Below are 16,274 nucleotides of genomic sequence, written 5' to 3' on the forward strand. Positions count from 1 at the left end.
CATTTTGGATTATATGTTCCAGATGTTTGATTCCTTTGATCTTCCAGAGAGTAAAGTTTAGCATTTTTTTGTTTTGCAGGATGTCAGGATTGTTCCAGATGGGTGTAAGCTTAGACAAGTGAAGACTTTGTTATTTTAAGAAATTCCCACCAGGCTGTCAGAGAGGTGCTGATGTTAATGCTTTTGAAACATTTGTGATTTTTTACGTTTTGACTAATAAGTGGCAGGTCAGAGATTTCCAGATTATCACACAATGCTTGTTCTATATTTATCCATGTTCATCTATTGGGCTAGGTTTAAACCATTTTGATATATACCGTAACCTATTGGCTAAGGAATAGTGCTGAAAATTAGGTAAATCTAATCCACCACTGTCCTTGGTCTTCTGTAGGGTTTTTAAACTAATACGTGGTGGTTTGTTTTTCCACAGAAATTTGGAGATGCATGAATCTAGTGACTTAAACCAAGTAGCAGGTTGGTTTTATGGGGATCATTGAGAACAAATAGTTAACTTTTGGTAGTATCATCATTTTAATGGTTGTAACTCTCCCCATAAGTGATATAGGTAAGGACTTCCAACGAGAGAGATTGTCCTCTACTGTCTTTAATAATTGCACATAAATTAGCTTTGTTAGCTCTGAGAGCCTGGAGGAAATGTTTATGCCTAAATATCTAATATTTCCTGACTGTAAAGTGATCGCAGGTATATTCTGGACCCTACAGTTAATGGGCAGAACTGTGGTCTTAGACCAATTGATAGAGTAGTCAGAAAGTGCTGAGAATTTATTTATGAGTGTGATCGTGAGTGAGAGACGTCTGTGAGTTCTGAAGGAAAAGTAATACATCATCAGCATAAAGACTTATTTTATGCTCAATATTTTGGGGTTGGATGTCTTTAATATTTCTATCTTGTCTGATAGCAGCTGCTAAAGGTTTGATGAAAATAGCAAAAAGTGAGGGAGAAAGTGAGCAACCCTGTCTTGTACTTCTCTGCAGACTGAAGCTTGGAGAAGTTTGATCATTTGTCTTGACACTTGCATTTGGGGAGTCAGTTATTTTCTTGTGAGGAGATAAGAGGCTTTAATAATAATATCTTGCAAGAGAGAACAACACAGTACAGAATACAGAGTTGCTCTGACCACTGAAGCAAAAACACACAGTTATATTGCCCGCTCATCACGTCATCTGTTAAAGTGCACCTATCTCATTATAACAAGCCCACCATTGTAAAGAGGAATTTAAGAAAACAGGGCAGGGTGGTACCTTGCAGCTCGGTCATTTGCAGGTTATACACAGTAACACTCAATACAATGCATATAAGAATTATTTTCCATTACATTCCTCCCTTTTGATTATAATAATACCATTATATTAATCAACCCAAAAGAAACAAGGAAAATAATAACTTTATCTGTAAAACATCAGCCTGCATTTGCACACAACGTGAGTTTAAAATGCAGGCATCATAGTAATAAAGGGTCCAATGATAAACAATCAAAACATGAACAATTAAACATGATTATCTTCATCCCTCTCTAAGTCAGCGTCACTAGAGGAAAGATTTTGAAAGCAAGAAAGTTATTTGAGTCATTTGGTCTTTTTCACACTGTTGTTTAGATGGACTACATAAAAGGATGTCATCCACATACTGCAAAAGAGCAGAACCTGTGGTTGATTGAAGTTAATCCAGACTAGCTTTGAGGGCAGCATTGTAAATAGTGGGACTTTCACAGTACCCCTGGCATAACCGGGTAAAAGTCCAAGATCTCCCTTCAAACTAAAAAGCAAACCAAAATGGGCTATCAGGGTGCACTGGCGACAAGTCAACCACTGAGAAAAACTGTGCATCTGATGTAATTTGAGACAAAATAGTGTGTGGGTTGGGCACAGTAGGAGCATGTGGCTAAACTTTAGCATTCACCGCTTGGAGGTCCTGTACAAAACGCCATTCATCTGGCTGGCCAGCATCTTTAATCTTTTTAACAGGAAACAATGGAGTAAGCACAGGTGAATTTTCAAAAGGAACAATAACGCCTGTTTTCTGAAAAGATTGAAAAACAGGTTTAATCCCTTTAATTGCTTCAGGCTTAAAAGGGTATTGTTTTTTACATGGACAAAAGTCTGATTTAGGGGTGACAATTACTGGTTCACAGCCTTTTATCAACCCCACATCATATTTGCTCTTAGCCCAAAGATCATTGGGCACTTCAGCCAACATGGGTATCGAAGACAAATCTGTTTCAGATAAAAAACATGCTTCAAAATGTGATTCTGTGGTAGGAATTAAGTCCACAGTTCTTTGACAATGCATTGTACTCAAAAATGTTTTTTTCTATGCTGACAATCGTTCAGAAAACATCAAATTTGGATCAGCAGGTGAAACGGTCCACTCCATTTCTTTCTGACATGTCGCAACAAACTCTCCCACACCTTGTCACTGCCAGTGTGTACGTTTGGCCAAGGAAATGTGAGGGCGAGTACCACAAACATTAAAAAAATCGAAGTGCTCTGGAGTGAGCGACACAGCCAATAAAGTAGGCGCACATATTTTTTCACTTCTTCTCATAGTCATTGTCAGGCCCCAAAGAAATGTGTGATGTGCAGTGCAAATCAGTAGGTTGCATGAAATCAGAAAGGGGTGAAACTAACGCTTTTGCTTCTTCCACTAGTTGTTGTGAAAAAGGAGAGCTGGGAAGTTTCCACTCATAAGCATATGTAAGTGCCGATGAATCAAACTGCACTGCTGTGAAAACTTTGTCAGGCTGTAACATAACCTTAACACCCTCTGGTGTAGAAGTTAAAATAATGCCTAATTTACACATGAGATCACAGCCCATCAGGTTAATGGGACACAACTCTGATAACAAAAATGAGTGTTTGAAGGAGAGCTCATCGGGAGTGACAACACGCAATGGGCATTGTCATTTTCTCCTTCACAACCTGGCCTGATGCAGACATACAGTAAACGTGGTTTCCACTTAACTTTGGAGGACAATCAAACTCCCCTGACGTCACTACTGATGAACATAAGTTCCTATATTCTGAGAGAAATATCTTTGCTCTAGGACGGAAATAGCATGCAAAACTTTACTACGTGAATCACAGTCGGCAAGCGTTGCTTCACTACACAGAGCAGGAAAAATGTGTGAGTGTGTTTGTGCTATCACCCATTAGTGGAGGCTCCGCTGCCGCGTGACGTCCAGAACCTGCCTCCCACCGTCAGTCAGCCTTTTGCCCAATTTCATCACTTTTTAGCTGTGGACAGTCCTTCTTCCAGTGTCCAGTCTGGCCACAGTAAAAACAAATATTCGGATCACAGCTCTGGCGTGGCCCATTTCGACCTCCTCTCCCACACGTCCACGTCTTCGACTTCGGCCTCGTCCTCTGTTTACACCAACTGCGTAATACATGGTCATGGTTGCCAAATGCAGCTCCTTTTCACACTTGTCCCTTTTGGTTGTCTTACGCGTCTCAACTTGGTTCTGAGCATGGCGAGCATATCGGCGAACGTCAGCCAAACGAGGACCCTCACACCATCCCACGTAAATGTTCTTTACTTCAGTGGCGACATCTATATAATATTGTCTGGGTCCCGTTAAAACATGTATTTTTCCCATCTAATTCCTTGTTTGCTTTAAAACAAGTATTCCCCATTTTCTATCCCTTCAGTAGCCAACCAGTTTGTATGGAGTACACTGGAGCAACTTGACTGATCAGTAAAACACTGCTTTTGTTGTCACCGCAAGGCTTCCCCCGTCGGTTGTTTCACTGAGACACTACTGAGTAACTACAACTCAACACAGTTTATACACATAACATTCATATACATACTAACAAACAAACAAACAATAATTTATCGCAATTTTCTCATCTCTGTTTGAACGTACACCCAGGTAAATATTCCTGTAGTCTTCTCATACCGACTATGGACCCATTCATTGTTTAACTTCACTGTTTTGCAAATCTTAATTGAATATTACACATTGACATTGAACTTTACTGGATAAGCAGGTCTTCATTGCATTCAGCAGCCTATATGTGAGCATCTATGTGTAAGCTGTTCTTCTTTGCATTTATCAGCAGCAAGCAATTCTTCACTGCACATGCATATGTAAATAGTAAAACAATTCCAATGTGTTAGCGAAACCTTCTATATCACAGTGGTTTCTAAGATCTATTTTAAGTTCTTTGCCATCAGTGAGATGACATAGTTTACAAAGTGTGTCAAATTATCACTGAAGATCTTTTCAGGAATTTCAAATCTAGAAATGAGTTATTTTACGCGTGATTTTGCTACTGAGAGTGCATCTGCTTGTGCACATGGAAATATTTCAGACCATTTGGTAAAAACCTCTGTTGTCACTGAGCAGAATCGTTTCCCTTAACATTAATTTAGTTCAATGAAATCTACACAATAATGAAATAATGAAATACAAACAAATATGTTGAAAAAGATACACTGGCTTAGGGAATTATCTTCGTTTTGGTCTTAGATTGCCCTGTGGAATGTATTTTGCACATATTTGACCTGCTAGACAAAACTTTATTCATTTATTTATTCTAAAAAAAAAAATTCAATAATTAGTAAAACCATATGCTGTAAAAACCTTGTTCATTATTGCTTCCATCCCTCCTGTTGAGACATGACATGGTCCGTGGCTCAATACTGCAGCATATTTAAACAAATTCTTTGGCAGTATGGTTTTCCTTCCGGTCATTCATACGAGTCTATTGTAGATGGCAATTGAATAACATCTAATAATGCTAAAATATTTGTAGTTTATACATTTAGCTGTGGATGTCAACATACCTGTTTTTCCAATGCTGTGTTAACACATGTACAGTTGAGAAGGCATACTGACTGTCAGTGTAAACGTTAACAACCTTTTTGTTATTTAATTTACAAGCTTCAGTTAAAGCTACCAATTCGACTGCTTGAACAGAGTAATTTTTTGGTAGTGGTTGTTTTAAGAAAACTTCAGTTTCTGTTACTACTGCAAATCCTGTAGCATTTGTGCCATCAGGGTTTTTTGCTTGACCTGTTGAATAAATATAGTTATTTCTGCATTTTCATAACGTATATCAGTTAAGTCTGGCCTGGGTAAAACACTGATGGTTATTTCTGACATGCAATCATGAGGCTTTCCATCTGTGGGGTAGGTAGCAGTGTGGATGGATTAAGTGTAGCACATCTCTCGACAACAAGGTGTGGCTGTGAAAGAAGAACTGTTATGTAGGAGAGATGTCTGGTAAAGATATTTTGTTAAGTAACCATATCACAGCCACTGCATGAGGTACCTTAAGTGTTAATGGGTGAAATAACACCATTATTGTTGATGCCTGCACTGCCAATGGCTTCTGGCCATTGATTCAAAAGTACGATCTCGTCCCTGTTTCCCCCTTTCAGTGGACACTGGCCCCTAATTACCGCAATTCAGCAGGGGGTCTTTCATTAGGAGTACTGGACTCCCCCGTGCACGGTTTCAGCTCCGACCCTGGAAAGCGGAAAAAACGTTGAGATCTGGTTTGAGGACCCAATTGTTGAGAAAAGTCTCTCAATGAGACTCAGAGTTGCTGGAGTCAGTTAATGCAAATGTTTAATCTTGCAGCAAGTTCAAGAAGGTGTGTGTGTATGGGTGTATGTGTGCGAACGTGTGTGAGTTTGTGTGTGTGAGAGTTTAAAGAACCTGTTATCCACAGGCAGGTCTTAACTAGTATGGCACAGGTCCAGCCTGTCTCATCTTTTTTGGAAGGTCCAGCGCTCGGCCGTAACCCTTCTGTCTGTTTGGACTCTCACATACATTCGGTTAATCATAGAAAAACGAGAACAAAACTTTTTAGCCCCTTAAATTCATAAAACAGACATGGTGCAGTTATTTCCATTCTAGAAAATAAGAGTAATCACCACCATTCCTATAAATTCTGGATATTCTAACAATCTGAATCTTTTTTAAATGTTCGATGAAGCCCTTTGCTGTTCTGTTTAGAGACTCAGCTGATCATAAACCAAGTTTTGCTCTTGAACCAAGCTTCTAAACTCTTCACCTTTTTCATTTCTCAGTTAGTATTCACTTTAAAACTGATTAAAAGAAAAATTAAATGAATGCCTATCAACAAATGTGGGATCTAAACTCTAGTGCTTTCTCTAAAATAATTTCCTTTCTCAATTCAGAAATGTGTGTGTGTAAGTCACAACACCCGTGACACCAAAACGGCTTTCTTTTCTCTCTTTTCTCTACACTCTGCACTGTGAGCACACACACCAAATCAGAAAGGCTTTTTTCTCTCTTTTCTACATTATGGACTGTGGGGACACAAAACCGCTCTCTCTCTTTTTTTTTTTTGATTGTGTGCCAGGGCGTTGTCTCACGTATTAGATTATGCTTAAGATACGAATGGGTTTATCAGTCACATCAGAATCCATACATACTGATCCTCCCGTAATAAAATGGTCGGATCTTATCAAACACACTTTGTTTCTTGTGACAAGTCAGCGAAACAGCGTATACACGTCAAGACACTGAATCAAGTTTGCCACAAGAACTCATAAGTTTGGCAGTATTGCTCTGCCGTCAGCAATCATACACCCATTTTATTTTCATGAGACATGTGCAGGCACCTGTTCATCTACTGTTCTATCACTATGAATTAGTTTATCTATTATCAATAAGGATACTTCTACAACTACTATCAAAGTATGTCCGGACTTCTTATGTTGTCAGTTGCTATATATGAATAAGTGGGTTGCTACTGAAAAGCATTAAGCATGTCACACAGCCCAAACATATAACATTTCAGGACACACCACACAGTTAACAACCACAGTGAAGCGTGTCAAAGCCCAAACATGTAACATTCAACAGGACACTTACACAACACATTCAAATCAAACAGTCAGACAACATACAAGAACATATACCCCAGCCGGCATTGCTCCCTGCCTATTTTCCTACAACTCACTATGTGTGCGCACACCTTTATTCACAAACTCTTCAACTTATACTCTTTTACCGAAGCTGCTACAGCTCGATTGGCCAAATACCCTTAGATCCTATTTCGGTGAATTTGACATCTGCCTTGTATGTAACAGATTAGCGGTTTAGCAGTTTTAATTTAGTTTGAGTGAAGGAATTCATTTTATAGCAAAATCCGAAATCGTGAAGAACTCATGAAAGTAAGCTTATTCTCGGATTCCTGAAACATTAGATTTGCTCTTTCTTTTACTGCAAAGTACAACGTTGAGCAGCACTAATGAGTTGTTTCTATTTTTGGCAGGCTTTACCTTTGCGGATGAAGCCCTTTCTGTCTGTGCAAAAGAAATCTTGTTACTGTGCAGAGTGACTTCTCTGAGTAGAGTCGCCTTACTTGTTGCGACTGTGCCGATGTTCGAAGCTGGAGTGCAAAGTTGTTGCTTGAATGGTGCTCGCTGGAGCGTGTGGTAGTGTAAAGTTATACCATTTAAAAGGGCTGAAGAGTGCTCAGTGCAGCGGGTGGGCGGAGGTGCAAAGTGACACTATGGCCATAAAAAGAACACCGCTACAAGTGCGCATTGTGCCAGGAAGGGCCCTCGGACGTGAACCAGTGGACAGTTCTCGCTTCTCGGCCTTTTGGCTAAGATCAAGTGTAGTATCTGTTCTTATCTTCTTAAACCCCAGCTGGTCGAGGCGGATGGCCACCCTTCCTGAGTCTGGTTCTGCCAGAGGTTTCTTCCTGTTAAAAGGGAGTCGTTCCTTTCCACAGTTGCCACAGGCACGCTCAGGACGGGAGATTGGACTGAAGACACGTTTCGGTGCAATCTGTTGGTTTCCTTAGCTAGGATATTAATTTTTTGAATTGGCTCTATATGAATTAATTGGATCATGATTACAATGAATTGAATTCCAATTGGCTTGAATTGGACTATATTACTTAAGTGCCTTGAGATGACAATTGTTGTAATCTGGCGCTATATAAATAAAATTGAATTGAATTGAATTGAATTGAATGTCTGATATGTCCTCTATGCGAGACTACATATTAAATGGATTTGTATCAATAGGAGTTGAAAAAGGAGCTTGCTCCGTTCACTCCAAGCATCGACCCGGTACTGCAGTGCCGCTGGGAACGGTGCGCTCTCCTCTGCTCTTGTGAAAAAGCAAACAGCGGTGCAGGATGGAAGTTTCAGGGAGCCTAAGATGAAACTTTCTTTTAATCTGCTGATAAAAGAGAGTGAATGCGAAGCAGACTTTAACACGGTTCTGGGAGCGAGCCGAGTGCAGGCTAACTGGGAGAATTGCTTGAAAGAAACGCGACACCGAATGAGCAGTCAGATCAAAGCCTCAACACGGTGTTCCCGTGTTGTTTGTGGCTGCCTTGTCTTTTGCACAGAGTAAAAGACAAGGCAGCCATCGAATATGGCCCGATTGTTCCTACTTGGTCAGCCGAGGAGCAAGGGGGGGGAGCAAGCGTCTCAACCAAGCAAAGCTCACCATGGGGAAGGTGGCTATGCCAACTAGCCTGATGCCCTGCTCCCGCAGTGATGGATAATCATACACTGGTTTCTCTTCATAATGTACAAGTCTTTCGCCTTTTACTAAAGACTTCTGTGTAGAGCAGCACTAATGAGTTGTTTCTATTTTTGGCAGGCTTTACCTTTGCGGGTGAAGCCCTTTCTGTCTGTGCAAAAGAAATCTTGTTACTGCGCAGAGTGACTTCTCTGAGTAGAGTCGCCTCACTTGCTGCGACTGTGCCGATGTTGCTTGAATGGTGCTCGCTGGAGCGTGCGGTAGTGTAAAGTTATGCCATTTAAAAGGGTTGAAGAGTGCTCAGTGCAGCGGGTGGGCGGAGGTGCAAAGTGACACTATGGCCATAAAACGAACACCGCTACAAGTGCGCATTGTGCCAGGAAGGGCCCTCGGACGTGAACCAGTGGACAGTTATCGCTTCTCGGCATTTTGGCTAAGATCAAGTGTAGTATCTGTACTTATCAGTTTAATATGTTATATGTCTATGCAAGGACTACATATTAAATGGATTTTTATCAATAGGAGTTGAAAAAGGAGCTTGCTCCGTTCACTCCAAGCATCGACCCGGTACTGCAGTGCCGCTGGGAACGGTGCGCTCTCCTCTGCTCTTGTGAAAAAGCAAACAGCGGTGCAGGATGGAAGTTTCTTTAATCTGCTGAGAAAAGAGAGTGAATGCGAAGCAGACTTTAACATGGCTCTGGGAGCGAGCCGAGTGTGGGCTAACCAGGAGAATTGCTTGAAAGAAACGCGACACCGAATGAGCGGTCAGAACAAAGCCTCAATACGGTGTTCCTGTGGTGTTTTTATAAAATGCGGTGTAAAAAAAGGTGTGAATGCCCCATAGAAAACTAAAAGGTGGAGCGGAAGTGTTCGGCTGCAAGAAGGTGTGAATGTCCGACTATATTTGGTGAAAAGCAGGTGAAGCAAGGTCTGAATGCCCAACCTTACATCATCAAAAGCGAGATCAGAGGTTTTTGGCTGCAAGAAGGCCATAGTTTGCCAAAAGCGGGTAAGGTGCGAATGATCGGCTAAATATCAACAAAAGTGGGGGCGGAGGTCTTCGGATGCAAGTGGGTGTGAATATCCCACCATACAAGTATGGTGGAGAGGAAGCTGTGAATGGCCGACCATAGTTTGCAAAAAGCGGGTGAGAAAAGGTGCGAATGTCCAACCATACATGATCAAAACAGGGAGCGGAGGTGTTTGGCTGTGACAAGGTGTGAATGTCCACCCATAATTAATGAAAAGCGGGCAACAAGTAGGTTCGAATGCCCAACCATACATCAACAAAAGCAGGAGTGGATGTGTTTGGCTACAAGAAGGTTTGAATGTCCGAGCATAGTTTGTAAAAAGCGGGTAAGAAAAGGTGCGAATGCCCGACAAAGTATGATCAAAAGAGGGAGTGGAGGTTTTCGGCTACAAGGTTTGAATGTACGACCATAGTTTGTAAAAAGCGGGTAAGAAAAGGTGCGAATGCCCGAACATACACCATCAAAAGAGGGAGCGGAGGTGTTACACTTGAAAGACGGTGTGAATGTCCGACCATAGTTGGTAAAAAGTGGGTAAGAAAAGGTTCGAATGCCCGAATATATACCATCAAAAGCGGAAGCGGAGGTGTTCGGCTGCAAGAAGGTGTGAACGTCCGACCAAAGTTTGTAAAAAGCAGTTAAGAAAAGGTTCGAATATCCAACCAAACATAATCAAAAGTGGGAGCAGAGCTGTTCGACTGCAAGTAGGTGTGAATATCCACCCATAATTCCTGAAAAATGGGTAAGAAAAGGTGCGAATGCCCAACCATACATCATCAAAAGAAGAAGTGGATGTGTTCTGCTACAAGAAGGTTTGAATGTCCGACCATAGTTTGTAAAAAGCGGGTAAGAAAAAGTTCGAATGCCCGAACATACACCATCAAAAGAGGGAGCGGAGGTGTTCCGCTGTAAGATGCTGCGAATGTCCGACCATAGTTGGTAAAAAGCGGGTAAGAAAAGGTTAAAAAACCGGACTGTACAAAATCAATAGCGGGAGCGGAGTTGTTCGGCTACAAGAAGGTGTGAAAGTCCGACCATGGTTTGTAAAAAGCGGGTAAGACAAGGTGTGAATGCCCGACAATGTATGATCAAAAGAGGGAGCGGAGGTGTTCGGCTGCAAGGTCTGAATTTCCAACCATAATTTGTAAACACCGTTGAAGAAAAGGCTCGAAAGCCCGACTATACACCATCAAAAGCGGGAGCGGAGGTGTTCAGCTGCAAGAAGGTCTGAATGTCCACCAATAATTACTGAAAAATGGGTAAGAAAAGGTGTGAATGCCCAACTATACATCATCACAAGCAGAAGTGGATGTGTTCGGCCACAAGAAGGTTTGAATGTCCGACCATAGTTTGTAAAAGGCGGGTAAGAAAAGGTTCGAATGCCCGAACATACACAATCAAAAGAGGGAGCGGAGGTGTTTCACTGCAAGAAGGTGTGAATGTCCGAGCATAGTTTGTAAAAAGTGGGTAAGAAAAGGTTCGAATGCCAGAACATACACCATCAAAAGAGGGAGCGGAGGTGTTCCGCTGTAAGAAGGTGTGAATGTCCGACCATAGTTGGTAAAAAGCGGGTAAGAAAAGGCTAAAATACCCAACTCTACACAATCAATAGCGGGAGCGGAGTTGTTCGGCTAAAAGAAGGTATGAAAGTCCGACCATGGTTTGTAAAAAGCGGGTAAGAAAAGGTTCGAATGCCAAAATATACACCATCAAAAGCGGAAGCCGAGGTGTTCGGCTGCAAGTAGGTGTGAATGTCAGATCATAATTTGTAAAAAGCTGATGAGAAAGGTGTGAATGACCGACAATAATTGCTGAAAAATGTGTTAGAAAAGGTAAGAATGCCGGACCATTCATCATCAAAAGCCGGAGAAGAGGTGTTCGGCTGCAAGAAGCTGTGAATGTCCAGCCATAATAACTCAAAAACGGGTAAGAAAAGGTAGTATTGCCAGACCATAAATGATCAAAACAGGGAGCGGAGGTGTTCCGCTGTAAGAAGGTGTGAATGTCCCACCATAATTGGTAAAAAGCGGGTAAGAAAAGGTTAAAATACCCGACTGTACACAATCAATAGCGGGAAGGGATGTGTTCGGCTACAAGAAGGTGTGAAAGTCCGACCATGTTTTGTAAAAAGCGGGTAAGAAAAGGTGCGAATGCCCGACAATGTATGATCAAAAGAGGGAGCGGAGGTTTTCGGCTGCAAGAAGGTCTGAATGTCCAACCATAATTTGTAAAAACCGGGGAAGAAAAGGCTCGAAAGCCCAACTATACACCATCAAAAGCTGGAGCAGAGGTGTTCAGCTGCAAGAAGGTCTCAATGTCCATCAATAATTGCTAGAAAACATGAAAGAAAATTTTTCGAATATCAAACCGCACATGATCATATGCGGGAGAGGAGGTGTTCAGCTGTAAGATGGTGTGAATGTCCATCCATAATTCCTGAAAAATGGGTAAAAAAAGGTGCGAATGCCCAACCATACAACATCAAAAGCAGGTGTGAATGTCATCATAATTTGCAAAAACCTGATGAGAAATGGTGAGAATGCCCGACTATACACCATCAAATGCGGGAGCGGAGGTGTTCGGCTGTGAGTAGGTGTGAATGTCCGACCATACTTGCTGAAAAATATGACAAAGCAGTTTTCACTTGGTTTGAGTGAAGGAATTCATTTTATATCAAAATCCGAAATTGTGTAGAACTCGTGGAAATAAGTTTATTCTCGGATTCCTAAAGGTTTAGTGTTGTTCTTTGGTATACTGCAAAGTAATACTTTCTATTTTGTTGAAACCCATTCAGACATGGATAAATATGAAGGACAAAGCAGTTTTAACTTGGTTTGAGTGAAGGAATTCATTTTATATCAAAATCCGAAATTGTGTAGAACTGGTGATAAGAAGCTTATTCTCGGATTCCTAAAGGTTTAGTGTTGTTCTTTGGTATACTGTAAAGTAATACTTTCTTTTTTGTTGAAACCTATTCAGACACAGATAAATATTAAGGACAAAGCAGTTTTAACTTGGTTTGAGTGAAGGAATTCATTTTATGTCAAAATCCGAAATTGTGTAGAACTGGCGATAAGAAGCTTATTCTCGGATTCCTAAAGGTTTAGTGTTGTTCTTTGGTATACTGCAAAGTAATACTTTCTTTTTTGTTGAAACCTATTCAGACATGGATAAATATTAAGGACAAAGCAGTTTTAACTTGGTTTGAGTGAAGGAATTCATTTTATATCAAAATCCGAAATTGTGTAGAACTGGTGATAAGAAGCTTATTCTCGGATTCCTAAAGGTTTAGTGTTGTTCTTTGGTATACTGCAAATTAATACTTTCTTTTTTGTTGAAACCTATTCAGACATGGATAAATATGAAGGACAAAGCAGTTTTAACTTGGTTTGAGTGAAGGAATTCATTTTATATCAAAATCCGAAATTGTGTAGAACTGGTGATAAGAAGCTTATTCTCGGATTCCTGAAAAGGTTTAGTTGTTCTTTCCTATCCTGCAAAGTACAACGTTCTTTTTTGTTTAAAGCTATTATGACATGGATAAATATGAAGGACAAAGCAGTTTTAACTTAATCGGTTTCAACAAAATAGAAAGTATTACTTTGCAGTATACTAAAGAACAACACTAAACCTTTAGGAATCCGAGAATAAACTTATTTCCACGAGTTCTACACAATTTCGGATTTTGATATAAAATGAATTCCTTCACTCAAACCAAGTTAAAACTGCTTTGTCCTTCATATTTATCCATGTCTGAATAGGTTTCAACAAAAAAGAAAGTATTACTTTGCAGTATACCAAAGAACAACACTAAACCTTTAGGAATCCGAGAATAAGCTTCTTTTCACCAGTTCTACACAATTTTGGATTTTGATATAAAATGAATTCCTTCACTCAAACCAAGTTAAAACTGCTTTGTCCTTAATATTTATCCATGTCTGAATAGGTTTCAACAAAATAGAAAGTATTACTTTGCAGTATACCAAAGAACAACACTAAACCTTTAGGAATCCGAGAATAAACTTATTTCCACGAGTTCTACACAATTTCGGATTTTGATATAAAATGAAATCCTTCACTCAAACCAAGTGAAAACTGCTTTGTCATATTTTTCAGCAAGTATGGTCGGACATTCACACCTACTCACAGCCGAACACCTCCGCTCCCGCATTTGATGGTGTATAGTCGGGCATTCTCACCATTTCTCATCAGGTTTTTGCAAATTATGATCTGACATTCACACCTGCTTTTGATGATGTATGGTTGGGCATTCGCACCTTTTTTTTTTTATCCATTTTTGAGGAATTATGGGTGGACATTCACACCTTCTTGCAGCTAAACACCTCCGCTCCCACTTATGATCATGTGCGGTTTGATATTCGAAAATTTTCTTTCATGTTTTCTAGCAATTATTGATGGACATTCAGACCTTCTTGCAGCTGAACCCCTCTGCTCCCGCTTTTGATGGTGTATAGTCGGGCTTTCAAACCTTTTCTTCCCCGGTTTTTACAAATTATGGTTGGACATTCAGACCTTCTTTTAGCCGAAAACCTCCGCTCCCTCTTTTGATCATACATTGTCGGGCATTCGCACCTTTTCTTACCCGCTTTTTACAAAACATGGTCGGACTTTCACACCTTCTTGTAGCCGAACACATTCGCTCCCGCTATTGATTGTGTGCAGTCGGGTATTTTAACCTTTTCTTACCAACTTTTTACCAACTACGGTCGGACATTCACACCTTCTTATGGCGGAACACCTCCACTCCCTCTTTTGATGGTGTATGTTTGGGCATTCGAACCTTTTCTTACCCGCTTTTTACAAACTATGGTCGGACATTCAAACCTTCTTGTAGCCGAACACATCCAGTTCTGCTTTTGAGGATGTATGGTCGGACTTTCACACCTTTTAGTAGCCAAACAACTCCGCTCCCGCTATTGATTGTGTACAGTCGGGTATTTTAACCTTTTCTTACCCGCTTTTTACCAATTATGGTCGGACATTCACACCTTCTTACAGCGGAACACCTCCGCTCCCTGTTTTGATCATTTATGGTCTGGCAATACTACCTTTTCTTACCCGTTTTTGAGTAATTATGGCTGGACATTCACAGCTTCTTGCATCCGAACACCTCTTCTCTGCTTTTGATGATGAATAGTCCGGCATTCTTACCTTTTCTAACACATTTTTCAGTAATTATTGTCGGTCATTCACACCTTTCTCATCAGCTTTTTGCAAATTATGATCTGACATTCACACCTACTTGCAGCCGAACACCTCGGCTTCCGTTTTTGATGGTGTATATTTTGGCATTCGAACCTTTTCTTACCCACTTTTTACAAACTATGCTCGGACATTCACACCTTCTTGCAGCGAAACCCCTCCGCTCCCTCTTTTGATTGTGTATGTTCGGGCATTCGAACCTTTTCTTACCCGCTTTTTACAAACTATGGTCGGACATTCAAACCTTCTTGTGGCCGAACACATCCACTTCTGCTTTTTATGATGTATAGTTGGGCATTCACACCTTTTATTACCCATTTTTCAGTAATTATTGGTTGGAAATTCAGACCTTGCAGCCGAACACCTCCGCTCCCTCTTTTGATCATACATTGTCGGGCATTCGCACCTTGTCTTACCCGCGTTTTACAAACCATGGTCGGACTTTCACACCTTCTTGTAGCCGAACAACTCCGCTCCCGCTATTGATTGTGTAGAGTCGGGTATTTTAACCTTTTCTTACCCGTTTTTTACCAATTATGATCGGACTTTCACACCGTCTTACAGCGGAACACCTCCGCTCCCTCTTTTGATGGTGTATGTTCGGGCATTCAAACTTTTTCTTACCCACTTTTTACAAACTATGGTCGGACCTTCAAACCTTCTTGTAGCAGAACACATCCACTTCTTCTTTTGATGATGTATGGTTGGGCATTCGCACCTTTTCTTACCCATTTTTCAGGAATTATGGGTGGACATTCACACCTACTTGCAGTCGAACAGCTCTGCTCCCACTTTTGATTATGTTTGGTTGGATATTCGAACCTTTTCTTAACTGCTTTTTACAAACTTTGGTCGGACGTTCACACCTTCTTGCAGCCGAACACCTCCGTTTCCGCTTTTGATGGTATATATTCGGGCATTCGAACCTTTTCTTACCCGCTTTTTACCAACTATGGTCGGACATTCACACCTTCTTACAGCGGAAAACCTCCGCTCCCTCTTTTGATGGTGTATGTTCTGGCATTCGAACCTTTTCTTACCCACTTTTTACAAACTATGCTCGGACATTCACACCTTCTTGCAGCGAAACACCTCCGCTCCCTCTTTTGATTGTGTATGTTCGGGCATTTAAACCTTTTCTTACCCGCCTTTTACAAACTATGGTCGGACATTCAAACCTTCTTGTGGCCGCACACATCCACTTCTGCTTGTGATGATGTATAGTTGGGCATTCACACCTTTTCTTACCCATTTCTCAGTAATTATTGGTGGACATTCAGACCTTCTTGCAGCTGAACACCTCTGCTCCCGCTTTTGATGGTGTATAGTCGGGCTTTCGAGGCTTTTCTTCAACGGTGTTTACAAATTATGGTTGGAAATTCAGACCTTGCAGCCGAACACCTCCGCTCCCTCTTTTGATCATACATTGTCGGGCATTCGCACCTTGTCTTACCCGCGTTTTACAAACCATGGTCGGACTTTCACACCTTCTTGTAGCCGAACAACTCCGCTCCCGCTA

The 16,274-nt window shown here is 41.0% G+C and overlaps 2 non-coding genes and 2 pseudogenes across 2 annotated transcripts; all 4 read left to right on the plus strand.

Annotated features, from left to right (window-relative positions):
• The first annotated feature begins 7,591 nt into the window (after positions 1-7,591).
• On the plus strand, positions 7,592-7,681 carry LOC140285409 (U2 spliceosomal RNA; annotated as a pseudogene).
• Positions 7,682-7,983: 302 nt separating this feature from the next.
• Positions 7,984-8,117, plus strand: LOC140285412 (U2 spliceosomal RNA; annotated as a pseudogene).
• A 411-nt stretch (positions 8,118-8,528) lies between these two features.
• Positions 8,529-8,642, plus strand: LOC140285427 (U5 spliceosomal RNA). The gene has a single exon (XR_011910467.1). It is a non-coding gene; the product is annotated as a U5 spliceosomal RNA (small nuclear RNA).
• Positions 8,643-8,917: 275 nt separating this feature from the next.
• LOC140285468 (U2 spliceosomal RNA) lies at positions 8,918-9,105 on the plus strand. Its single transcript, XR_011910504.1, has one exon. It is a non-coding gene; the product is annotated as a U2 spliceosomal RNA (small nuclear RNA).
• The last annotated feature ends 7,169 nt before the right edge of the window (positions 9,106-16,274 follow it).

Source organism: Leuresthes tenuis, unplaced genomic scaffold, assembly GCF_036924035.1.
Source record: "Leuresthes tenuis unplaced genomic scaffold, fLeuTen1.0.hap1 SCAF_40, whole genome shotgun sequence".
NCBI lineage: Eukaryota > Metazoa > Chordata > Actinopteri > Atheriniformes > Atherinopsidae > Leuresthes > Leuresthes tenuis.